The following is a 22,794-nucleotide window of genomic DNA, read 5'->3' on the forward strand; positions in this document are numbered from 1 at the left end:
CCCCATCCTTCTGCTGCTTGGCTAGAGGGCTGGGTCTGTGACCCTCACTGGTCCATCCAAGCTCTCTTTTCTGGGAACTTGAGTCTTGAGTCAAGACACATAGGGGTGGGAGATGGTAGAAACAAGATTATTTAATTTTGAGGTTGTTGATGAGTTTCTGCTCCCTCTCACTTCTTTAAAAAAAATTTCAGCTTTATAAGATATAATTAACAAGTAAAATTGTAAGATATTTAAAGGGCACACTGTGATGATTTGATTCACATGTACAATGTAAAAGGAGTCCTTTATCTGGTTAACACATCCATCAACATCTCTATCTCTGTACCTGTATCTGTCTTAGCTATGTGCTCAATTGCTTAGTCGTACCTGAGTCTTTGCAACCCCACAGACTGTAGCTGATTAGGCTCCTCTGTCCATGGGATTTTCCAGGCAAGAATACTGGAGTGTTTGCCACTTCCTACTCCAGGGGATCTTCCTGACCCAGGGATCGAACCTGAGTCTCCTGAATTAGCAGGTAGATTCTTTACCACCAAACCACCTGGGAAGCCCAAGTATCTGTCTTACTGACTAAATTATTATTGTTTTGTCCTGTTGTTCTTTGCATCTACATTTTCTCACTTATTCTTTGGCTAAATTTTTTCCATAGACAAAAGACAGACTGAGGACATGGTTGGTGGGGGGAAGACCATGGGGTCCTGCTCCATTTCAAATCTGTATATTTATATCTTCCCTTCATTTCTGCGGTCTTCCAAATATCTTTCCAATAAATATTAATTCTTTCTTGAATGTGTTTGGGTAAGTGTCTATTGCTTGCTTTTAAATACCTGTAGGTGATACAGATGTGAATAACATTTCGTTATTTTTATTTTCCAAAATGAAAATGTCTTTGTTGAATCTTCTAATAATGATAATGATGATAAAAATATGCAGGTGGTGCTAGTGGTAAAAAAAAAAAAAACCCACCTGCCAATGTAAGAGATACAGGAGACGCAGATTGGATCCCTAAGTTGGGAAGATCCACTGGAGGAGGGCATGGCAACCCACTCCAGTATTCTTGCCTGGAGAATCCCATGGACAGAGGAGCCTGGTGGGCTACAGTCCGTGAGGTTGCAAAGAGTCAGACACGACTGTGACTTAGCATGAGTACATTATTAATATCTTCATCTTAACACAGAGAAATAGCAATAACAGCTGATATGTTTGAAAGCTTCCTGCTTGCTGAACTCAGAGTTAGGAGGCAATATAGGGGCCAAGAGCATGGACTTTGCTTGGGTTCAAATTTGCGCTCTGTCAATTCCTGTCTGTGTGACCTGTTGTTGTTCATTCACTAAGTCGTGTCTGACTTTTTGTGACCCCATGGACTGCAGCATGACAAACTTTCCTGTCCTTCACCATCTCCCAGAGTTTGCTCAAACTCATGGCCATTGCATTGGTGATGCCATCCAACCATCTCATCCTCTGTTGTCCCCTTTTCCTCATGCCATCAATCTTCACCAGCATCAGGGTCTTTTCCAGTGAGTCAGCTCTTCTCATCGGGTGGCCAAAGTATTGAAGCTTCAGCTTTAGCGTCAGTCCTTCCAATGAATATTCAGGGCTGATTTCCTTTAGGATGGACTGGTTTGATCTCCTTGCTGTCCACTTTGTGGCAAATAGGGAAAAAGTGGAAACAGTGTGACCTTGGGCAAGTTAGTTAACCTTTCTGAATCTTAGTAATCTCATTCATAAAATAGAAATAATCATTGTATTTCATACAGATATTATGAAGCTTAAATGAGTTAATACATGTTTAAAAATGCTTGGTGTATGGTAAACAATTCATTTTATCTCCTTAATGTTAGATGTTTTGGCTGAGAAAAAGGGGTCTCATCGAGCTGCTGTAACATGCCCAAGGCCACACAGGTGTTATCTTGCTCCTGAGTGCCTAGCATGGAGAGAGGGAATGCTCTCTAAACTGTAGCTGCTATTATTCTTTTAAATCATTCACTAGCCTAAATTTGAAAGAGAAGTGTGTGAAAACTGAAAAGCAGAAATTAGGCACCTTCTCCTCTCTCTACTGTCACCTGATATGCCTTTCTTTCCTTTCTCCCTCCAGAGTCCCTATCAAGCCCCATTTCAGATAATCCCTGCTGCTGTGCTAAGTGACAGCTCAGTACCTATTAGCTGGTGTTTAAGATAAAGCCCTTCCTATTCCATCTGCATTTCAGAGGGGAATTCCTGAGACCTTGGTGGCTTCCACATCCAAAGCATTTAGGGGGCATTGGTCTCTTCCTCTGGGACGAATCTGGAGATGTCTATTTGGAAGAGTTACTCATCTCTTCTAGGGTTTCATTAATTAACATCTTGCTTCAGGAGGGTCGGTATGCCTGAACAATGCTTTCTACTGATCATTTCTACTGTGGTTTATAGGAGATGTATGATTGCCACTGAAGGGGAAAGCAAGGGCAGGGCCTTATGAAATTAGAATATTGGAATACAGGTGTATGTGTGTGTGCGCATGTGTGTGTGTGTGCATGTGTACTGTAAATATAGTAGCACTTGTCGTGTTAGTGCTATGCAATATTACAGTAACACATATTTAATTCTGTTCTCAGAAATCCTGAGAGTTTGGTATATTTTTCCCATTGTAGACTAGAAGATTGGGGCTGTGTAGTGGTCATCTGCTGTCTCTTCTTATCCAGCATTTACACCCTCTTTTGCTCTTAGTCCTCAGCTCAAGTAGAACCAACCCTCTCTTAGCTCCTTGTGCCTGAGAACTGGCCAATATGAATGTCCTACCCCTCTGGCCCCTGTGATTGGTTCAGGAGTGGATGTATGAGACCAGTGAGAGCTGGTGTGGGACTTTAGCTGGAGGCTTAGAGAAATTGCTGTTATGTTTCTTGGCTTGAGTGGCTTGGGTTATAGAATGTGAGCACAGAGGAGATGGGGCATCTTGGTCTACCGGAGGATAAAGCCAACATAAAAGAATTGGGAGAATGGTCCTGGTTGTTATTATCTGAGTCCTGACATGCCTCAAGCCAGAATGTCTCAGGACTTATCTATTTGTGAATCAACAAAATCACTTCTGTGCCTAATCTAGTTTTACTCTGGATTTTCTGTCACTTGCAATGGAAGAAATTCTGATGAAGACAGCCTCAGAGTTATGCACTGAATGTTCATGTCCCCATGTTCATATGTTGAAGCCTCAATCCCCCTGGTGTTTGGAGGTAGATCCATTGGGAAGTGATCTAGTTTAAGTGAGCTCATGAGGGTGGGGCTCCCCTGATGGGATTAGTGTCCTTATAAGAAGAGGAAGAGGCCAGAGCTCTCTCTCTCTCTCTGTTTACCATCTCAGGACACAGAGAGAAGGCTGTTGCTGCTGCTGCTGCTAAGTTGCTTCAGTCATGTCTGACTGTGTACAACCCCATGGACAGCAGCCCACCAGGCTCCTCTGTCCACGGAATTCTCTAGGCAAGAGTACCAGAGTGGGTTGCCATTTCCTTCTCCAAGAGAGAAGGCAGCTGTCTGCAAACTAGGAGAGAGTCTCCCCAGGAGCTAAGTGGGCTGTTATCTTGATCTTGGACTTCCCAACCTCCAGAACCATGAGAAACAGATGTCTCCCAGTCTGTGGTATTTAGCTATGGCAACCTGAGCCTTGCATCATGCCACAAAGCTAATGAGTGGCAGAGTTTGCATTTGAACTCAGGTTTCACTGACTCCAAAGGCCATGATACCCAGTGAAAATATGAGCTCTGACCGCGGAGAGCAGATGGAGCAGATCCTGATTTTGGTTTCAGCCTGGAGAAGAAAGGTTGAGTCCTTGAGAATTCTGTGATGGGACCAGGGGCTGTGAGGAAACATGGGGCCCTCAAAATATATCCAAATTCACTTCATTGCTTCACTAAGTCCATTGTTGCTTGAACCTCAGTTGCCAAACTAAATAAAAATGGTAATTAAAAAAAAATGCTTACTATGTGAGAAGTGCTGTGCTAATCCCTTTACAAGCATCACCTCATTCAGTCATCAAAGCCACATTACAAATTAATACTCTTATCTCCACTGGACAGGATGAGGAACATGATGCCCAGAGAGGTTGATTTACTCTCCCAGAGTCACACAGTCAGTTGCAGCTGGGATGGAACTTGCTGCAAACAGAATTGTGTCCTCCCACTCTTGCCCAATTCATATGTTAATGGCCTAATAATGCTCAGTGTGACTCAGCTGTGCTTGGAGCCAGAGAGGTAATTAAGGTTGTTGTTGTTCAGTCACTCAGTCCTGTCCAAATCTTTGTGAGCCCATGGATTTCAGGACGCCAGGCTTCCCTGTCCTTCACTGTCTCCTGGACTTTGCTCAAACTCATGTCCATTGAGTAAGTGAGGCCGTTCAACCATCTCATCCTCTGTCATCCCCTTCTCTTCCTGCCTTCAATCTTTCCCAGCATGAGGGTCTTTTCCAATGAGGCGGCACTCCACATCAGGTGGCCCAAATATTGGAGCTTCAGCTTCAGCATCAATCCTTCAATGAATATTCAGGACTGATTTCCTTTAGGATTGACTGGTTTGACCTTCTTGCTGTCCAAGGGACTCTCAAGAGTCTTCTCCAGCACCAGTTTGAAGACATCAGTTCTTCGGTGCTCAGCCTTTTTTATTCCCAGCTGTCACATCACTACATGACTACTGGAAAAACCATAGCTCTGACTAGATAATTAAATGAAGTCCTCAGGGTGGGTACCTAGTCTGATAGGACTGGTGCCCTTACAGGAAAAGAGACATTGGACATCTCTCTTTCTCTGCCATGTGAGGACACAGAGAGAAGGTACCTCTCTGTAAGCAAGGAAAAGAAGTCTCACCAGAAACTGAATTTTTCCAGCACCTTGATCTTGGACTTCTTGCCTCCCAGAACTATGAGGAAAAAATTGAATTTCTCTTGTTTAAGCCATGTGGGTTGTGGTATTTTATTATGGCAGCTGGAGAAAACTAGAACAGAACCCAAGTGTGCCTGGGTCCAGGTCTCATCTTTTTAATCCCCATGCCAACTGGCTTCTAACTATACATCCTATCCACCAGTGCACACAGATTTAACATTATGAAAAAAATTATCTCTACAGAAAGTGACCTGGGCATGGGGCTGTCTCCTCTACAGGGGCTGGAGTCCTAAAGCTGGAAGGATAGTGTAAGGTCATGACTACTTGGCAGGATGAATCCGAATCCTTCCAGCAGGTACAGACTAATGTTTTCTGTCCCAGGGACTAGAATCCCACATAGCTCAGCCTCATCAAGAGAATATAATAAAACTCATTACTGAGAAAGGGACAGCTTTATTTCTGTCTAAAAGGCCAAATTGAGAACAGCAGTAGCAATTCTCCTTGCAGGAGAAGGGAAGAACAAGGGAGTGATGAATTTGTTCCTTACAGCCCACTGACAGACTGATGGATAAACACAGTGACAGATCCCAAGTTTTATCTGTCTGCAAGTCTCCCCAAAGAAAAAGACTTTGTCCTTTTAGACATTCCCTGAAAATGGGATGCAAATATGGCAGAAAGCCCCACTGTCTGGGTGACACATGTTATTATTATTGCTATTACATAAGAATCAGGGTTCAGGAGTTAAAACCCAAATGTGAAATAATTATGGTGTCACCGAGGCTCAGATAATATTATTCCTTCATCTTTCCTGTTTTGATGGCTGGTTGTATTGGCAAAAGCCCTGCATCACTGGGAACTTAGTAAAGTTTAGGGTTCTACAGTTCTAATGACCTCCCTTTGGGGCCCAAATAAACAATACTATAAAAATCAACTATATGTTGATACTCTATATGTTTTTTTCTAAAAGTCCCTGCACAGAAGTCTTATTTTTCTCCCTTGAAAATATTTTAAACTAAGATCCCAAGTTTAATTATAGAATTTCTGGAAATCTGAATTTATAGATTCTGATTCATTCTGTGGAAGACCAAGCATATTTCTCTTTTTGTTTCAGTGCAGGGCAGGGGATGAAGGGGTGCCTTTGGTGAGAAAGACAAATCTAAACCTTGAGACAGGGGTCTCAACCTGGGCCATGTATTGCAATCACTGAGGAGCTCTGAAAATTCATTGACATTTGGATTTTAACAAAGAGATTTTGATTTAGCTGGTCTCGAGATGTGGCCTGGTCAATGGAATTGTTTTGTCTTCCAGGTGATTCTAATGTGAAGACCACAGCTGTAAATCAGTTGTTCAGTCGCTAAGTTGTGTCTGACTCTTTGCAACCCCATGGACTGCAGCACGCCAGGCTTCCCTGTCCTTCACCATCTCCTGGAGTTTGCTCAAACTCATGTCCGCTGACTGGGTGATGCCATCCAACCATCTCATTCTCTGTCACCCCCTTCCCCTCCTGCCTTCAATCTTTCCCAGCATCAGGGTCTTTCCCGATGAGTCTGTTCTTGCATTAGGCGACCAAAGTTTTGGAACTTCAGCTTCAGCATCAGTCTATCCAGTGAATATTTGGGGTTGATTTCCTTTAGGATTGACTGGTTCTATCTCCTTGTTTTAGACTTTAGAGTTTCCCTCTTAAATGATTTAAAGGATAGAAAAATCAATGCTACCAATGCCATATGGATACTCACTATACTCCTGCAACTACTGTGAGACCTTGGATGAATGACTTGATCTCTGAGTTTCCTTAGTTTTCTCCTCCATAAAATTTGGATAAAAAGAGTGCCTAACCCACAGATTTGAGGGGGAGGGCTGAATGTGATAGGTGGGTAAAATGTGGCTGGCAGAGGGTAGGCAGTTAATCAATGTTGGCTTCATTGTTACTGTTACTATTGGTTTTCAAAATCTTTGGTAGTAGGTGATAGAAACTCTTTTTAGTCATGTATGGATGTGAGAGTTGGACTGTGAAGAAGGCTGAGTGCCGAAGAGTTGATGCTTTTGAACTATGGTGTTGGAGAAGACTCTTGAGAGTCCCTTGGACTGCAAGGAGATCCAACCAGTCCATGCTGAAGGAGATCAGCCCTGGGATTTCTTTGGAAGGAATGATGCTAAAGCTGAAACTCCAGTACTTTGGCCACCTCATGCAAAGAGTTGACTCATTGGAAAAGACTCTGATGCTGGGAGGGATTGGGGGCAGGAGGAGAAGGGGACGACAGAGGATGAGATGGTTGGATGGCATCACTGACTCAATGGACGTGAGTCTGAGTGAACTCCAGGAGTTGGTGATGGACAGGGAGGCCTGGTGTGCTGCAATTCATGGGGTCTCAAAGAGTCGGACATGACTGAGCGACTGAACTGAACTGAACTGAATATTTACTGATTCGTGTAACAAAACCTAGGAAAATTCAGGAGTGGCTTTGGTCTCAGGACAACAGAGTCCAAGGACTCACATCAGTTCTCCCTTGTTTCTGCTTCTCCCCTTCATGTCTGTTTCAGGCTCTGGAACAGCTTCTCTACTGGAAGAAGGTATTGCTTCAGGCTGATCTGGCACCTTGTCTATGACCAGAAAGGAAAAGAGCTCCTTTGATCACTAGTTTCAGTTGGGAAAAAAAGCCCAAGAAAAGACTCTGATTGGCCAAATCTTTGTCACACGCTCATGATGGCAGGCCGGATTATTGAGGCCAGGGAGGTGGCAGTATAACCAGGGCTGGGGTGGGGGTGTAAGGTGCTGAGCAGACAAAAACAACAGCCACAGCAAAGACAAAAAGTCAGTTTAATGACAATGACTGGATAAATACTTATTAAGCATCTATTATGGGCCAGACATGGTTCTAGATACTTTATTGTTGTTCAGTCGCTAAGTTGTGCCCGACTCTGAGACCCCATGGATTTGCACCATTTCCCTGTCCTTCACTATCTCCAGAGTTTGCTCAAACTCATGTCTACTGATGCCATCTCATCCTCTGTTGCCCTCTTCTCCTCCTGCCCTCAATAAGATGAGAAATAGACATCACATTTATTTTTTTTATGTTTTTTTAAAAAATTTTATTTTATTTTTAAACTTTACAATATTGTATTAGTTTTGCCAAATATCGAAATGAATCTGCCACAGGTATACCTGTGTTCCCCATCCTGAACCCTCCTCCCTCCTCCCTCCCCATACCCTCCCTCTGGGTCGTCCCAGTGCACCAGCCCCAAGCATCCAGTATCGTGCATCGAACCTGGACTGGCGACTCATTTCATACATGATATTATACATGTTTCAATGCCATTCTCCCAAATCTCCCCACCCTCTCCCTCTCCCACAGAGTCCGTAAGACTGATCTATACATCAGTGTCTCTTTTGCTGTCTCGTACACAGGGTTATTGTTACCGTCTTTCTAAATTCCATATATATGAGTTAGTATACTGGATTGGTGTTTTTCTTTCTGGCTTACTTCACTCTGTATAATAGGTTCCAGTTTCATCCATCTCATTAGAACTGATTCAAATGTATTCTTTTTAATGGCTGAGTAATACTCCACCAATGTTCATTGCAGCACTGTTGATAATAGCCAGGACATGGAAGCAACCTAGGTGCCCATCAGTAGACATCACATTTAAAAAATATTGAGACATAGTTTGCTGTTGTTTAGTTGATAAGTATGTCTGACTCTTTGTGACCCCATGGACTGTGGTCTTCCAGGCTCCTCTGTCTATGGGATTTCCTAGGCAAGAATACTGGAGTGGGTTGTCATTTCCTACTCTAGGGGATCTTCCCAAACCAGGGATCAAACCCATATCTTCTGCATTGGCAGGTGGGTTCTTTACTGTTGAGCCGCCAGGGAAGACTGAGGTATAGTTTACATATAGAAAAATTCACTCTTTTTTATTGAAATATAATTCACATACAGTAAAACTCAACTTTTAAAAGATATATAACATTTCATGTTTTTTGGTCCTATTATATGGTAGTAAGTTTTGAAATCAGAAAGCATTGGTCCTATGACTTTTTTCTTTTGTGAATTTTTACAAACATATGTATCACCACCTCAATCCAGGTGATTTTAACCCCCGCTCCCAAAAAAAAAATCATCTCCTGTGTCTCTGTAGTCAGCCCTCCTTCTAGCCACTGCCTCTGGCAACCACTGATCTGTTTCCTGTCTCCATAGTTTTGTCTCGTCGAGAACGTCATTTTAATGGAATTGTGGCCTTCTTTCACTTAGCATATTAGATTCATAAAGCTGTTATATGTGTCAATAGTTCATTCCTTTTCATTATTGAGTTCATTGTATACATAGCACAGTTTATCCATTCACCAGCTGCAGGATGTTTACATTGTTTCCAAGTTTGAATGACTATGAAAAAGTTGCCAGAATATTTACACACAGGATTTTGTGTAAACATACATTTTTATTTCATTTGCTAAATCCTAGGAGTGGGGTGGCTGAATCATATGGTAAATAAATGCTGAAATCTACAAGAAACTTCCAGAATACTTTCCAAAGTGTCTGTACCATTTTGCATTCCCACTTGATGTACAGTGCTCTATCTAGTTGCTTCACATCCTTGCCAACATGTGGTATTGTCAGTTAAAAAAAAGGCCTCTCTAATAGGTGGGTAGCAGTATATCACGGTGGTTTTAGTTAATGGCTAATGGTGTGGATCTTCTTTGGGGGTTCTAATTTGTCATTCACATATTCTCATTGGTAGAGGGTCTGCTCCTATCTTTTGCCCATGTTTTATTGAATTGCTTGTTTATTATTAAGTGTTTTTTATATATTCTGGATAAGTACAGATATCAGATATGTATTTTGCATACCCCAGTTGGTGACTTGCATTTTCATTCTTTTAGCATTGGCTATTGGAGAGACATTTTAATTTTTGGTCATGTCAAATGTGTCTTTTTTTCTTTCTTGGATTATGCTTTCCAGTTAGTCAGTTCAGTCACTCAGTCGTGTCCAACTCTTTGCAACCCCATGCACTGCAGTCCTCCAGTCTTCCCTGTCCATTATCAACTCCTAGAGCTTGCTCAAACTCATGTCCATTGAGTCAGTGATGCCATCCAACCATCTTACCCTCTGTCGTTCCCTTCTCCTCCTGCCTTCAATCTTTCCCAGCATCAGGGTCTTTTCCAATGAGTCAGTTCTTTTATGCTTTTGGTATCATATAAAATATCTTTGCTTAACTCAAGACTATTGAGATTTTCTGCCATATTTTCCTTCAGATGTTTTAGGTTTTATATTTAAGTCTATGATCTTCTATTTAATTCCATGATCCATTTTGAGTGAATTATTGCAGATAGTGCAGCATCAGGATCAAGGTTCCTTATTTTGCATATAAATGTGCAGTAATTACTTCAGTACCACTGAATTGCTCTTGCACCTTTATGAAAAACAACTTAACCATATTTAGGGTTAAATAGGGAACCATCTGGGTTCCCTATTCGGTTCTATTGAACTATGTGTTTATTTTATAAATAATACCACACCCTCTTGAATTATTGTAGCTTTATAGTAAGTCTTGAAATCAGATAATATGAAGTCTCCAATGTTGTTCATCCTTTTAAGAGTTGTTTTTGCTATTCTTATGCTTTTCTATATAAATTGTAGAATCAGGTGTTCATTTATACCAAAAAGTATCCAACTGGGAGTTTGATTGAAATTGCACTGAATTTATACCTGGGAAGAATTGGCAACTTAACAGTGAGTCTCTCAGCCCATGAACGAAGTGTATATTTCTATTTTTTCAGGTTATCATTGATTTCTTTCATTAGTGTTTGTAGTTTTAAGCATATAGATTTTGTACATATTTTTTCTGTTTCATGTCTTTTAATGTTCTTGTAAATATTCATATAAGTTTTGAAATTGGAACACGCAAGTCATCTAGCACAGTTCTTTTTCAAAATTACTTGGAGACTCTAGGTCCTTTGCTTTTATATACCTATTTTAGTAACATCTTTTGGGAAACAGCCCCCAGGATTTTGATAGGAATGACGTTGAGTCTATAGACCAATTTGGAGAGAACTGCCATCTTAATCACATTGGGTTTTCTGATACTTGGACATGGAATTTCTTTCTTTCTTTCATTTTTTAAAGAGAAACCAGTGTTATTTTATTTTGTTTTATGTATGTTCTGGGTCTTCGTTGATGTGCACAGGCTTTCTCTAGTTGTTCTGAGAGAGGGCTACTCTTCCTTGAAGCGCTCAGGTTTTTCATCGCGGGGGCTTTTCTTGTTGTTCAGCACGAGCTCTAGGCTCATGGGCTTCAGTAGTTGCAGCTCATGGGGTCCAGACCGTGGGCTCCATAGTTGTGGCACCTGGATTTAGTTTCTCCTTGGCCCGTGGAATCTTCCTGACCAGGGGTTGAACCCATGTCCCATGCACTGGCAGGAGGATTCTTGTCCACTGTGCCACCAAGGGAGTCCTTTAATTCTTGATATTGATAATTTATGTCTACTCTCTTTTTTTCTTCTTGATCAGTATGGCTGCTGCTGCTGCTACTGCTAAGTCGCTTCATGGCTGCTGCTGCTGCTAAGTCGCTTCAGTAGTGTCCGACTCTGTGCGACCCCATAGACGGCAGCCCACCAGGCTCCCCCATCCCTGGGATTCTCCAGGCAAGAACACTGGAGTGGGTTGCCATTTCCTTCTCCAATGCATGAAAGTGAAAAGTGAAAGTGAAGTCGCCCAGTTGTGTCCGACTCTTCGCTACCCCATGGACTGCGCCTACCAGGCTCCTCCACCCATGGGATTTTCCAGGCATGAGTACCGCTTCATGGCTAGGGTTTATTAAATTTACTGATTTTTTAGAAGAATCAACTTTTGGTTCCACTGATTCTTCCCTACTGCTTTTCTGTTTTCAATTTTAATGTTCTGCATCATCTTTGTTATTTCCTTCTTTCTGCTTGTATTCAGTCTAATTTATTTTCCTTTTCTTTTTCCCCCCTCGTTTCTTAAGGTGCAAGCTTAGGCCATGATTTGAAACTTTTCTTATTTTCTGACATAAGTATTTAATGGTATAGTGCATGCGTGCTTAGTTGCTCAGTAGTATCTGACTCTTTGCTCCTCTTTCCATGGAATTTTCCAGGTAAGGATACTGGAATGGGTTGTGATTTCCTACTCTAGGGGATCTTCCTGACCTTGGACTTGAACCTGCATCTCCTGCAGTGGTAGGTGGATTCAGTACCATTGTGTGCCACCTGGGAAGCCCATTTAATGGTATAGATTTCCCTCTAAAGATTATCATCTATGTTTCACACGTTTTAATGTGATTGCACCCCTTCTACTGTCTCATTGCTGCTTCTCCTTTGTCTTTGGATGTGGGGTATCTTTTTTTTTCTGTGGGTTCCAACATCATCTTGTCAATAGTTGTTCAGCAGCTAGTTGGGATTTTGGTATTCTTGCAGGAGAAGATGAGCACACGTCCATCTAATCTCCCATGTACAACTATACTTACTTGATCAGTCCCGCTTTATGTAGCTATTGCCACTCAACCTCTTTCCACTCACGATGCCCTCCTCACCCTCCTCGGCTCTCCATACCTTATTTAGACTCTGGCTGCTCTGGCCAGACCACCCTTCTGAGTGGACACTCTTTTCTCCTTGCCTAGATTCCCACATCCAGGCCAGGCTGCTATTCCTGTGGACACTTCTCCTCCCTACTCAGTCTCCAACTTGGAGCCACTGAGCCCCACTCCTCTGCCCATCCCCTAGGCTTCAGATTGACTATATTACTTGTAGCCAAAGATGGAGAAGATCTTTACAGTCAGCAAAAACAAGACCTGGAGCTGACTGTGGCTCAGATCATGAGCTTCTTATTGCCAAATTCAGACTTAAATTGAAGAAAGTAGGGAAAACCACTGGGCAATTCAGGTGTGACCTGAATCAAATCCCTTATGATTCTACCTTGGAAGTGACAAATAGATTCAAGGGATTCTATCTGATAGATTTAGCAACTGAACAGCAACAACAACATACATTTTGATGTGTCAGCTTTTAAAAAAAAATTAAGTTCAATATATTTCCCAATTTCCATTATACATTTTTTTTTTGATCCCTGGGTTATTTAGAATGGTGCTGTTTAATTTCCAAGTATTTGGAGAAATTTCAGATGTGTTTATGTTATGGATTTCTAACTTAATTCCACCATACTGAAAGAATGTACTTCATATCATTTCAACTTGATAAAGTTAGTTTTATGGTCCAGAATATATTGTTAAATGATCCATGTGAACTTGAAAAATATGTGTATTCTGTTGTTGAATAGAATATTGTGTGTCAATTAGGGCAACTTGGTTGATAGTTTTATATATCTTTACTGATTTTCTACTTGTTCTATCAATTGTTTTGTTATTGTTGTTTAGTTGCCGAGTTATGTCCAACTCTTTGTGACCCCATGGACTGTAGCCCTCCAGGCTCCTCTGCCCAGGGGATTTCCCAGGCAAGAATACTGGAGTGGGTTGTCATTTCCTTCTCCAGGAGATCTTCCTGACCCAAGGATCGAACCCCCATCTCCTGCATTGGCAGGCAGATTCTTTACCACTGGGCCACCAGGGAAGCCCTTTGTTCTATCAGTTACTGGGAGAAAAACTAAAGTCTCCAGATGAACTTGTGGATTTGTCTATTTCTCCTTTCAGTTTGATCGGTGTTGCCTCATGTGTTTTGAAGCTGTTCTGTTAATCACATATACATAAATAGATAGACAATGGGAATTTGCTGTATGTCTCAGGAAACTCAAACAGGGGCTCTTCATGAAACTAGTGGGGTGGGATGGGGAAGGAGATGGGAGAGAGGTTCAAAAGGGAGGGGATATATGTATACTTATGGCTGATTCATGTTGAGGTTTGACAGAAAACAACAAAATTCTATAAAGCAATTATCCTCCAATTAAAAAATAAATAAATTTTTTAAAAGATAAAAAAAATATAGTTTGAATAGTGTTTGCATGGTATACATTTTTTCATTTTAGCTTACCTGTGTGTTTATATTTAAAGTGAATTCCTTATAAATAGCATAGAGTAGGGTCTTGCTTTTTTAAATCCAGCCTGTCAATTTCTTTCCCTTAAGGTGTATACTTAGACCATTTACATTTAATATAATTATTGATGTGGTTGGATTAAAATAGAACTTGCTGTTTTATACTTGGTATTGTGCCTTCTTTCCATCACATTCAAATCTTCTGCAAATTCTCAGAATGGTCTCTGCTGAGCTGTAGCGAACAAAAAAAGGCCTGTTCCATTCTGGACAGTGGGGTCTTCAGCAGAGGCCAGCTGTATCCCACTCACTACACTGTTATCTGGGCCCCAAAAGCAACAGAAGCAGCAATATGGCAGAATTACAAGGTGGCAGGTTCAACTGTCCTTGGGGAGTATTATCTCAAAGTGGTAGATGTAATTGTTACAGCTCTAGAGTACAGATGAGAAAACTGAAGCTTAGAAGGACTTACAAGTGACCTGACCAAGACTGTGCAGTGGCAAAGGGCCAAGATTTGAGCCCAGGTTTATCTGAATCCAGAGTTTAAAATCTTAATCATTATGTGGGGAGGTTGTACATAAATAATTTGAAGGCATGCAGTATTGATCTCAATTAATTGATGACAATGAATTGTTATCAATATATAGATTGAAGGATGTACTTAAAATTTTATCCTTGTGAGTGTCTATCCCTTCAAGGTGAGACAGTAAAAATGTGATATTATTTTGTTTGCCTTCTTTAGACATCCAGCAATTAATGGGAGACAAACGCAGTAGAGCTGAATGCTATCAACCTGTACCGATGAATCAGCCAAGGGACATGCCTGCTAATTGGCCCATTTCTTAGGTTTGTATTGAAGCAGGATACAGATGAGTGCTTCAGTGGAGAAAGAAATCTATAAATGAAGATAGCTAGTGGTAAAGCAGAGTGATTTTGACATTTGCTAACTGGATAAGTACACCAATTCCACCAGCTCATCACTGTGTTCTTGTTCTACCCCGTGAAATCCCCTTTTAGCCAATTCTTGGTCAAATAATGAACCCCTTGCAGAAATAATTTATGGGGAAGTACGTCCGTTGCTACCTCCCTAACTCAGAAAAATCAGGCTTTTCTTTTCTGTTCTATGCTGTTTCCTGTCATGCATAATATAGCAAATTAATTAGTGAATCTGGCGGCATTTTGCTAATACAATTTCTCTCTCTTGCTTGAGGTGAATTATGTTCATGCTTCAGTCACTTGAATATTACTCTTCCATGTTTGACGGAATTATGTTATCAGGTGATGATTATATTGCACACTATCGGATTCTAATTAAACCAGAAAATAGCGACATTGTAAAAGAGGAGAATGTTTCGCAGTCTGCACTCTCCACCCCCTTTCTGCTGCATCACATTTTAAAGCTCTCTGGGCTGCGCTCCGGCTGTTTGCTGCTGCTTTCACCGTCTTTCCCTTCTCCAGACACGACGCCTTTCTTCGGCCTGCTTCATCTCATATGTAATTTGTGTAAATTGAGTCTTGGAAAGACATACTGTTTACACTTGCCTTTTTTATCGGAAGCACGATGCACAGTAGCGACTGTGATTATTTCAGATGATATCAAAGAAGCAAATGTGTTGTTTTGTCAAAACCATCCACATAACTTGAAAAAAAAGATTCCTTGTTTGAGAGAAGAGAAACTAAGATTTTAGAGGGAGAGAACTGGATTGTCAAGATGGATGAGGGAGATGATATAACGTAGGAGTTAAGGTCACAGGCTTTGAGAACTGGGTTTGAATTCTGGTTCTGCCTTCAATTGACATTCAGTTCAGTTCAGTTCAGTCGCTTAGTCATGGCCGACTCTTTGTGACCCCATGAATCGCAGCACGCCAGGCCTCCCTGTCCATCACTAACTCCCGAAGTTCACTCAGACTCACGTCCATCGAGTCAGTGATGCCATCTAGCCATCTCATCCTCTGTCGTCCCCTTCTCCTCCTGCCCCCAATCCCTCCCAGCATCAGAGTCTTTTCCAATGAGTCAGCTCTTCGCATGAGGTGGCCAAAGTATTGGAGTTTCAGCTTTAGCATCATTCTTTGTTGACATTACTTCCTTCTTTTTAGCATAATAATAAGTGCTCAGTGAAACTGAGGTCCAGAGAGGTTCACTGGATTGCCAAAGGTCTAATGATGAAGTGAAAAAGGCAGTGCTGGGACTCCCACTTCTTCTTTTGCACCAGATGGGACTCTGCACCCTGATTCCGCCAGGATGGAGAGTGAAGGAGGGTACCTGGAGACTCCAATTAGAGTAAGTCACTGGATGCCAGTCTCTTTTCTCATGAATATAAAGATGTCCCTTTGAGTTAGACTGTATTCACCCTCCATGAACCTTGGAGACATTGACGGCGAGGAGAGGTTTCTAAAGCCTTAGACAACTCCGAGGTGAAATAGGCACCACGCTGCAAATGAAAGGCACTTTAACGGTTGATGGGAAAAGATATATAGCGCACTGCTCTCAACTTAGAAAGCCTGAGTGCAAGGTACAGTGCGGCGTGGTCCACAGGCTTTGGTCTTTTGTCCTGTTCGACAGGTGGTGAAGCAGGGAGAGTTCACTGCTGAATGGGACTTATTCCTGGTGGGATAATGCTCCTCGGACCACCGGTCTGCTCATTTTCCAGACTGTTTCTTTTGGAGAAACAGACTCATACTTTGCAGTAACAAATTGTGTAATTCAGGTTGAGCCTGGCTGGTTTTCCCACTGATTTTTATCCTCTTCGGTGAAGGCCGCTTGGCCTCAACTGCTTCATTAGACTTTATTCCTGGGCTATATGCATCGCTGAAAGCCTGACTTTGCCCAGTGGGGAAGATGGACTTCTCAGTAACTTCTGGGCTGGTGGAAGAAAACAGCTGTTCCTTAGGCTGCTTGTAAGACCCAGCAAGTGGAAGTGAAGCTCTTTTTCTTTGCAGATTCTACTGTGGGAGGAGGCAAGGCCAAGCAGGAAGCAGGGATAATTAAAATATATTTTAAAACACCTATTATATTGCAAGTCATATTCTGAGAGACAGCCAACAGAACTGGCAGAAGTCTCTGTTCTGGGGATATCAGAAATAGGAATTTAATATGATGTCATAGAAAGAGCACTAGGGTTTGGGTCCCAGTCTTTTTTTTTTTTTTTTAAACTAGTTTATATTCTAGTGGGAAGAAATAAGTGTTCAACCAAACAAAAAGGAAAATGTACAGTCTATTGGAAGGTCATCAGTTCCATGGGGAAGATTAAGCAAGGCAGTGAGATAGAGAAAGCAGGGATGGAGTGAAGGAGGTTACAATTTAATTTTTAAAAATTTAAAATATAGTTGACAAAACTGTAAAATATTTGAAATTTACAACATGATTTGATGTATGTATACTTTGTGAAAGGATTCCCCCACTGAGTTAATTAACACCATCCATCACCTCACATATTAATCCCCTCCCTTTTAAAAAATGAAAGCCTTTAAGTCCTACTCTTAGCAAATTTCAATTATGTAATACAGTGTTGTCAACTACAGTCACCCTGTTTCACTGGATTCTCAGACTTTATAACCAAAAGCTTGTACCCTTTTACTAACCTCTCCTTATTTTCCCCACCTCTGCTTTCTGTTTCTATGAGTTTGACTTATTTGTTTAGATTCCACATATAAGTGAAACCATGCAGTATTTCCTTTCTCTGTGTGGCTTTTTTCACTTAGTGTAATGCCTTTCAGATTCATTCTTATTGCTGCAAATGGCCAAATTTCCTTCTTTTTAGAAACTGAATAATAGTTCACTGTACGTATATGCCATTTTTTCTTTATCCACTCATCCATCAACAACTACCTGGGTTGTTGCTATACCTTGGCTGTTGTGAATAATGCTGCAGTGAACATGGAAATACAGATATGTCTTCAAGATAATGGTTTCATTAGGAGATTGGGATTGACATACACACACTACTGTATATAAAATGCATAACTAATAAGGACCTACTGTATAGCACAGGTAATTCTACTCAGTACTCTGTAATGGCCAAATGGGAAAGGAATCTAAAAAAGAGTGGAGGTATATAAATATATATGTATATATATATATCACATATGTGTGTGTGTGTCCCTGGAGGAGGAAATGGCAACCTGCTCCAGTATTCTTGCCAGGAAAATCTCGTGGACAGAGGAGCCTGGCAGGTTACAGTCCATGGGGTTGCAAAGAGTTGGACATGACTGAAGTGTTGTAGCATGCATTTAGCATATATATATATATATATATATATATATATACACACACACACACACACACACATATATAACTTATTCACTTTGCTGTACACCTGAAACTAACACAGCATTGTGAATCAACTATACTCCAATAAGCGTTTTTAAGAAGATAATAGTTTCATTTCCTTTGGATATATACCCAGAAGTGGGAATTCTGGATCATACGGTAATTCCATTTTAAATAACTTGAGGAAATAAGGTTTTAATTTTAAACAAGGAGTCAGGGAAAGTCCTGGAGAAGGGAACTTTTGAGCAAAGTCTAGAAGAGGCAAGACAGTAAGCCCCGTGGATATTTGTGGGAAGAACATTCCAGGGAACAAAACCAGCAAATGCAAATTTCTCAAAGTGGATGTGTGCCTGGTGTGTTTAAGGAAGAGCAAGGAGGGCAGTGAGTCTCAACCAGAGTGAGTGAAAGGGAGAGTGATAGGAGAGGAGGTCATTTGAAACAATTGTAGTTGCTTTATATGATGACTGTTGGAATGAGGGAGATATTCAACTAGCAACGACTCACTAGGTATAGGCATCAGATTAGGTGTTCTGCTGGACCCAAGGATAGGAGGATGAGCCTGCTCTCAAGGACTGGGGAGTCTAGTTCACGATTTAATGTTAAGTCACATGGAAAGTTAGAGGACAGTGAAACCCAGGTGGGCTACCTATGGATTTCTGAAAGGGGAGAGAACATTTCAGAGTACTGAATGAAATTCTGGATACAGACTACCTGAATATGAATCGTAGCCTCATCACTTATTAGCTGGGTGATCTTGGGAATGCCCCTTCATTCTCTGAGGTTCAGTTTTCACTTTTAGAAAATGAAGTTCACAATGAAATCTACATTGCAAGATTATATAAGTACTTAAGGTGGCACATGTTATATGTGCCAACATATAACATGCTTGGCAAATGCTACATACCGAGCAGGCCCTTAGTAAATATTAGCTGACATTATTATTGTTATTTGGAGTGTTTAGAGAAAGGTTTTTCAAGGCTTGTAACTGTGGAGTTAGTAAGTTTCTAGGGGGAGGATGGCCCTCACTGTAAGAGAAAATGTGATAAATGTGTCAGTGTGGAGATGTCCCAATGGCAATGAGGACAAAAGGCCATAGATGATTACCTGTAGTAGTTAGCAATAAAAATGACAACTTACTGGGAATACCCGGCCGGTCTAGCAGTCGGGGCTCCACACTTCCACTGCAGGGGGCACAGATTCGATTCCTGGTTGGGGAACAAAGATCATGCATGCTGCCTAGCAACAAAAACAAATGAAAAGCTTATTGAGCATTTGCACCTAGTATCTCATTTAAGACACACTGTGGTACTATGAGATAGATTCTTGTATTATCCTCATTTTGCTGCTAAGTGAAAACAGAGAAGTGAATTGATTTGCTGAAGATCACATAGCTTGTAAGAGGCAGATCTCGGACTCAGGGAACTGCCACCATAGAGCCTACTGCCAATTAATTTCTCTTAGATGGTGTTTGTAGGGCTTGGATGAGACTGAGATAGATTTCTGCCCATAGGGGTATCATAATGAAGAGAAGTTCAGTGGGTCAGAAATAAAGAGGTGATGATTATGCCTTTATGAACAGCATATTGAGCTGCAATCATTTATGCTCTTATGATCTTTTAGAAGCAGAGACTGAGTTCTGGCTTTAGAAGGGGGCCAGAAAAATGGAATGTTTAAACAATACATCTAATTCCATTTTCTTCCCTTCATGCCTAGGTGACAACAAGGGCCTTCCCACACAAAAAGGATGGATTTTCTTTGATTAAAAGCTATTTCTTTTTTAACTTGAGGACAAGAAATTTCTTAAGGGCTTCAGTTGTAACATGGGATTTGTTGGGCAACTGGGCTGATCCTAAGAACACCCCCACAGGGAGGAAAAGCCACTTGAGTTCTTGGAGTGAGTTTGTGAGTATGTGGTCTGAGCAGATGTCCTCAGCCAGGCTTGAATTTCCAGAGCCCAGGGGTTAGAGCAACCTGACATTAACTTTAAGGTGGATTTTAGTGTCTTACATTCCATTCTTTTCACTAATACTTTTCATATATGGAGTATCTTCTAAGAACTTTTTTCATGATATTTTGAATTCTTACCTCTTCAATGATTGAATTCATTGAGTAACTCCTGGGTGGTAGGCGCTGTCCTTGGTATGAAGATGGAAACCAAGATACGGTTTCTGTATTTCAGAAACTTTATATTTCAGAGAACATCATGGTAGCAGGTGTGTTTTAAAGTGTTTGCTCTATATTTCAATGAATTTTTTAAAGTGATAAATACCAGTAATAGGTTTTAAATAAAATAGGTTCAAATTTGTCATCATACTGTTATTCAAAACATTTAGCTCAGTGGATCAACATTTCCTTCAATGGTTCTGGGATAATGAAATAAGTTGGTTAATATGTTACATAGGCATGAGAAAAAATCTTGTTTTTTTTTTTTTTTTTTCTGAAGATAGGAGATTTTAAATTCACAACTAGAATATCCTGGACCAAATTCTAGTGGAAATCTTGGGAAAGATGAAAGGAATTTACCAATGTCTGTCTGTATGATCTTGGGTAGCTCTCTGTGCCTCAGTTTCTTCATTTGGAAATGATGGAGTTGCTCTGGATATTTCTAATAAATTCCCTTTCAGCTCTAAAATTCTATGACTTTAGTCTAGAACTGAAATTACTCTGACAAGGAATTTTAATAGGAATTTTAAAATTTTAATTTTAATGCCTAATTGCTAACCAAGGAAATATTTTCTATGAATATACTCATACACCAATAGTATTTTGGTATTTCATCTTTGTTAAGTAAAAAATGGCTTGTGTTGTTTGTATTTTATTCCTTTAATTAACTGAAGTGGTTGGCAACTTTTTATGTATATTAAATTTGAATGGTTATGCTTCTTCTTTAGAAAGTCCTATGATTTTGTGATCCAGATAAGAAATTGTAAAGTTACCTTGCCATCAACTAACTGGCTGATTTATTAAAGGCCTTATTATTATTATTTTTCAGTGAGATAGAGTCCACTGTTAAGAAAGAAGGAGGAAAGGGAAAGACTTAACTTTTCTAAAATAACTCGAACTTGTCAAAAAGAAAAACATAATGCAAGTAAAACTGGCAAAATGAATGGAAACTGAAGCAATCTAGACATAAGACAAAGCTGAAGCTATTTGTGATTCCCATACCAAGATGTCAGACTTTATTTTTTTAGGCTCCAAAATCACTGCAGATGGTGATTGCAGCCATGAAATTAAAAGACACTTACTCCTTGGAAGGAAAGTTATGACCAACCTAGACAGCATATTCAAAAGCAGAGACATTACTTTGCCAACAAAGGTCCATCTAGTCAAGGCTATGGTTTTTCCAGTGAGATGTGAGATGTATAGATGTGAGAGTTGGACTGTGAAGAAAGCTGAGCACTGAAGAATTGGTGCTTTTGAACTGTGGTGTTGGAGAAGACTCTTGAGAGTCCCTTGGACTGCAAGGAGATCTAACCAGTCCATTCTAAAGGAGATCAGCCCTGGGTGTTCTTTGGAAGGAATGATGCTAAAGCTGAAACTCCAGTACTTTGGCCACCTCATGCAAAGAGTTGACTCATTGGAAGAGACTCTGATGCTGGGAGGGATTGGGGGCAGGAGGAGAAGGGGACGACAGAGGTTGGATGGCATCACCAACTCGATGGACCTGGGTTTGAGTGAACTTCGGGAGTTGGTGATGGACAGGGAGGCCTGGTGTGCTTCGATTCATGGGGTCGCAGAGTCGGACACAACTGAGCAACTGAACTGAACTGATACCAGGATGACTATTTGATCAAGAATCTGAATTGAAATTCACCAATGTCATCAACTGTAATCATTTTCTTTTCAAAATTTTAATGCTCTTGAGAATGAGTATACTCTTGAGAATGAGTACGTAAATGAAAATATCTTTTTTGGGGATAAATTATTCCTTTATTGAAAAAGTTAGTGACCTCATTTATTTTAGACATTATTAGACATCTTGCCTGGAGAATCCCAGGGACACGGGAGCCTTGGGGGGGGGCTGCCGTCTATGGGGTCGCAGAGAGTCATACATGACTGAAGCGACTTAGCAGCAGCAGCAGCAGCAGACATATATTAGACATTAGACATTATTAGACATTATCACATCATGTCCATGTTGACATTGGTTGATTGAAAATTCTTTTCTTGGTTGCTGGTTGTTTAGTACACTGTTGTTTATCAAACTCATAATGACTTTTCCCCAAATTCACACAGTTGTTATTACATTATTTATGCTGTTGGTAACAACAAATTTCTCTTTATCCTGGGTTAGAAATACTAGAAGTGAAATTACTCCAAAGAGTAATTTTGATTTTCAGGGCTGCTGGGACTCCTAAGTTTGAATCCAGATCTTGCATGTGACTGCTTGTGTGAACTTCAGAGAACTACTTAGTCTGATCCTCAGTTTCACCATCTGTATGTTGAGAATTATAATAAAATGCAACTCAGACGTTGTTGAGAGAATTAGCTGAAATAATGCATATAAAGTACTTACATTATTGCCTAGAAATATATTATTAATTAATAAATGTTATATGTTATTGTCTCACTAGAAAAACAATAAATTCCCCTGCATTGGAAAGCTGTTTCACAACAAACATAATGATGATAATGATAAAATGATAAGTCATTCTGTTTACTGTAATCAGTAGTATTGTTCTAGTCATGGT

The sequence above is a fragment of the Bos indicus x Bos taurus genome, chromosome 25, assembly GCF_003369695.1.
Source record: "Bos indicus x Bos taurus breed Angus x Brahman F1 hybrid chromosome 25, Bos_hybrid_MaternalHap_v2.0, whole genome shotgun sequence".
NCBI lineage: Eukaryota > Metazoa > Chordata > Mammalia > Artiodactyla > Bovidae > Bos > Bos indicus x Bos taurus.